The sequence below is a fragment of the Tupaia chinensis genome, unplaced genomic scaffold (genome assembly GCF_000334495.1).
Source record: "Tupaia chinensis unplaced genomic scaffold, TupChi_1.0 Scaffold000407_4, whole genome shotgun sequence".
NCBI lineage: Eukaryota > Metazoa > Chordata > Mammalia > Scandentia > Tupaiidae > Tupaia > Tupaia belangeri.
The window spans coordinates 3,146,417-3,151,249 of NW_006159912.1; the positions used below are offsets into that span (position 1 = coordinate 3,146,417).

Below are 4,833 nucleotides of genomic sequence, written 5' to 3' on the forward strand. Positions count from 1 at the left end.
CATTCTGCCTGTGGGAATGGTCAGGGACATACTATTTTTACATCTCTAAGGAGGAGGTATTTCCTCCCAGCAGAGTTGATGATCTGAAGTTGCTAGAAACATGATGAATAGTGAAGGGAGCTGGTCTGCTGGTGCAACGGGGCTGGTTAATTATACTGTAAATCATGCAAACACCGACAGGTTGAACAAAAAGGCTTCTCTAGACATCTTCTCAGTAAGAACCGTTCTTGAAAACCCAGGCGATTGGTGATTCTCTCAGACTGAAAATACAGAAAATGCTGACATGAACACCTAGAGATGCAGAGGCGCTTTATGGCTTTGATGTCTGTGAGGCATTTGAAAAATGCTTTCTAAATATGATTGGACACTCTTGATTAAGCATTTTAGGAGTAAGGACAATTAACTCCCACCCCCCACAGTCTATGCTCAGCACTATAACATTATTCGGGAGTTTTATCATTTGTGTCTTTCTTTTGGGAGGAGTTTAGGATGGACGAATAATTCTCTACCCTTTGGAAAGGTAAATGATTCATTTGGAAAATCTTTGTAGGATTTAAGGTTTCACAGAGGTAGATCAAAGATAGGAATTAGCCTCTGCTCCATTGCTGACCAATAATGTCAACAAATCCTCCCTTGCCCCTATGCTTTTTCCACTATTAAAGCAAAGGAATCTGTCTATGAAACAAATATTGAGATTTTACAATATGTGCTTTACCATTTATACTTTGAGAAGATGGTGTCTGCCAGGTTTCTCCCCTGTAAATGTACTAATTTTGTTTTTGAAATTAGTAAATACTGTGGGTCATATATTGTGACTATGTAAATAGCCTGTTTCTCATATGTGGCAAAGGGTTTCATGAAGAGGGCTCAGATTCACAACAGGGCTCCTTACTATATCTGCCTAAATATGGTTGTTTTAACCACCTCATGCCAGATAGTCTAGATGTGAAGAAAATCAAGTTTCCTTAGTAATTTACTTGGCATCAGTAACGCGAGACAATGTAGCCTTGTTTAAAGAGCCCAAGCTTCGGAATAACACAGACTGTGTTCAAAATCCAGCATGGCTACTTGTTATATGCGACACAGGCTACTTAATGTCTCTATGCCATAGTTTCTGCCTCAGAAAAAAACGGAAATAATAGCAACCTCAGTTAGCTATTGTGAGAATTCAGTGAGACGATATAATCTGAAAAATACCCAGAACTCCATGTGCCATACAGTAGGCACTGAATAAATGGTGGCTATTAATAAATAATTCTGAAGATGTTATTTTGATTCGTTTTGAACCCTGATGAAAATCTGCCATATTATATACCTCTATTGTTGATCCAGGCTTAGATCAGAGCTAATTTACAAAACAGAAAAGCATATCCTCTTTGTAAATTCTCTCCAGGAAATGAAACTGTGAGTCCGTGGACCCGGAGTTCATACCAGACCTTTTCACTTCAGTGCTGACCGTCTATCCATTTAGAGGCCAGCAAGATGATGTCACAGCCCTTTATTCCGATAAGGCTGGAGTGCCACCATGAGGTCAGCTTTGGTCCTGGTGAGATTTACCTGAATTCTGGCTTGACTGCCAAAATACTTGAATGTTCCATTTATATTATGTTATATTTGCAATAAAGCCTGAAAAATACACTATTGATTCACCAAGGGGGGAAAAAAAAGGATACACAAAGTATAAGAATTTGGATTTTTTAAGCACTTGATTTGTATTTCTTAAGTGCTTGAGTATTGGTAAATCTTGACAATTTGAAATAGAAAATTTAGCCACAGGGAAAGCAAGGTTTTTATCTCTAAATGGTTATGGGGTTTGTTGTCTAAAGCTAATCACCTTCTCTTAAACTTACATTTTAATAAAGACCCCGAAGCTATGTTCTAGAAGTTTCTAACTCCATTTATATATGTATATTTAAAAAGTCTCTATTTCCAAATAGCTCTCAGAAGCTCCACTCAGGTGTCCTTGGAGAAATCTCAAATTCAACCTGTTCAGAATTAAACATATTACATTGCCCTGAAGTATTTCCCATCTCCGTGAATAGACCCATCCTTACCCAGGTACCTGAGTTTGAGACCTGGGAATTACTTTAGGTTTCTCCTTCTTGCCCTGTCTTCTCGCAACCAGTCACGTTACCTCCTTAATGTCCTTTAGATCTGCTGCTTTCTCATCTTCCCAATGCTACTGCCTTCTTCCCTTACTAGACTGCTATGGCATTATTCTCCTGGTGTCCTTGACTTGAGACTTGTCTCTCCTCCATGCCGCTGTAACAGAGATCTTTTAAAATTAAAAACTGTTTCTATCACTGGCTTAGCATCAGTTAATGGGTCTCAGCATCTACAAGATCAAGTCCAAGTGTATACAGAGGCCCTCACAAGCTAGTCCTTGCCCAACTCCTGAGTGTGCACAGAGGCCTTCACAAGCTAGTCCTTGCCCACCTGTCCAGATCCATCTCTTGTGGCATTATCCACTAGATAATGGAACCACTAGAAGATCCCCAAACACAACATAGGCTGTTCTCATGCCTCCTTACATTTGTGGCTGCTCTTCCCTCACCTTAAAAATCTTGATCTATCTTGGGACCAGCAGTTAGCATAATGGCTATGTTGCTGGACTCCCATGTAGTTGACCGCGGTTCGAGTCCTGGAACCGGTGGCTTAAACTCATGCCAGGAACGTGTGCATGCGTGCCCAAGATCCCAAGAGGAGAATAAAGGAGAAGGGATTGTGGCATGGCCATCCTCCAAGGGGGTGATTTCTCACTTTCTGTCTCTCTCTCTCTGTCTTTCTGGTGAGTGTACGTGCCCTTTAGCAAAAACCTCTCCCAAAAAAAGGGAAAAAAAAATCTTAACCTATCTTGGGACCAACAGATGGTGGAATGGTTACATTGCTACATCCCACATAGTTGACCACAGTTTGAGTCTTGGACCCAGTGGCTTGAAACTCATGCCAGGCACATGTGCCTGCGTGCCCAAGAACCCAAGAGGAGAATAGAGGAGAAGAGATTGTGGCTTGCCCATCTCCTCTGGGGGGTTATTTCTTGTTTTTTGTCTCTCTACAGAACATATTGTCCTATAGCAAAAATCTTTCTTAAAAAAAGAAAACTTAACCTATCTTATCTAATTGGTCAGCATCTTTTCTGTTTCTTTTTAATTTTGCCAGAGTGTGCATGTGTGTGCTAGAGAAAGAGAGACAGAGAAAGTAAGAAAGCACCATCCCAGTGGAGAATGGCCATGCCGCAATCCCTTCTCCTCAACCTTTCCTTCCTTTGAGGATTTTGGACATGCACACACATGTATCTTGTGTGTTTTTCAAGCCACCAGGTCTAGTATTGACCATGCGGTTGGCCAAGTGGGATACAGCTGCCTTAACCACCATGTCACCAGCTGGTCCACCATCTTATTTTTTAAGACTATGTAAGCTTTACTTCTCTACATAGCCTTTCTAACTTCCACAGAGCACAACCCATTCCACTACCACCGATCAGTTACTCCTCACTTTCTATAACCTATACTACAGTGCCTAGAGAATTTTCTTGCTTAGTCCAAAAAGAGTTCTCTATCCCCAGTAGATCCTCGGGTACTTGAGAGCAAGGACTGTGTCTAAATCATTTCTGTATCCCAAGGGCCTAGTCCATATCAGACACACTGTAAAAACAACAATAACAAAACTTGTTGGATGACAAGCAGGAAGTGGAGGAGAAAAAGTTTTCAAAAACATACTTTTAGGCATGGGGTGATCATTCTGTTCACAACAAGTTATCCCAACTATCTCCCATTGCAGAGTTAGAGACTTTGTGTTCTCATTTGCTACAGTTGAGAAACCATGTGTGTCTACCAGTCAGACCCTACCGGTTTTTAGAGAAATTCCAGTTATACAAAACCATGATTCAATTTCCTCACTACTTTCATTGACGATGCTTTTAAATAGTTTTGTTTTGATTTTTCCTTAAGAGGAAATGGTCTCTTAATGAGTCAACTGGAAACTGTCAAGGTAAGAAATGGCATAAGCCTGACACATTCATTTGTCTTCATTTATTCTTTCAAAATATGTGACTAAGCATCAAGAGATAGGTTAATTCCTAAATTCATTCTAGCAATTTCAGGGATCTTTATTTTATTTTACTTAATTAATTCCACAAGATTTACTGATCATTGACTATGAAACAGACTGTATGTAAAGCAAATACAAAGATAAACAAGATGTAGATCCATCCCTAACCCCCAGCCTTCAGCCAACCTGTGATCCTGAGCACACCTAGGCCCAGCATACTCAGGAATATCTCCAAACATGGACTGGGAACCTTCCTATGTGGGATTGCCTCACAGAGAGTCACAGAACATCACATTTACTGCTGTGCCACCATCTGACCCCACATTAAATTTTTTTAGCTGATATAATCATTGTACATATTTATAGGATACAGTGTGATTTTTCAGCATATGAATACAATGTGTAATGATCAGATGGGGATAGTTAGCACATTCATCATCTTAAACATTTGTCATTACTCTGTGTTGGGAACATTCAAAATCCTCTTTTAGGAACCAGCAGATGGCATAATGGTCATGTCGCTGAACTCCCACATAATCCACTACAGTTCAAGTACTGGATCTGGCAGCTTAAAAGTCACACCAGGCACATGTGCATGCATGCCCAAGATCCCAAGAAGAGAATGGAGGAGAAAGGATTGTGGTGTGGCCATCCCCCCGGGAGTGATTTCTCACTTTCTGTCTCTTTGGCGAGTAAATGTGCCCTATAACAAAAATATCTCTCTCTCTCTCTCTTTCTCTCTCTCTCTCTCTCTCTCTCTCTCTCTCTCTCTCTATATATATA

General features: G+C 40.5%; 1 long non-coding RNA gene across 1 annotated transcript in view; it reads right to left on the reverse strand.

Annotated features, from left to right (window-relative positions):
* LOC102488842 (uncharacterized) overlaps positions 1-4,833 on the reverse strand; it is a 9,673-nt gene continuing 4,840 nt past the window's right edge. The window contains exons 2-3 of the long non-coding RNA XR_335399.1: positions 2,135-2,262; positions 1-260 (exon numbers count right to left, since the gene is read on the reverse strand). This is a non-coding gene — a long non-coding RNA (uncharacterized LOC102488842). The remainder of the gene's footprint in view (positions 261-2,134; positions 2,263-4,833) is intronic.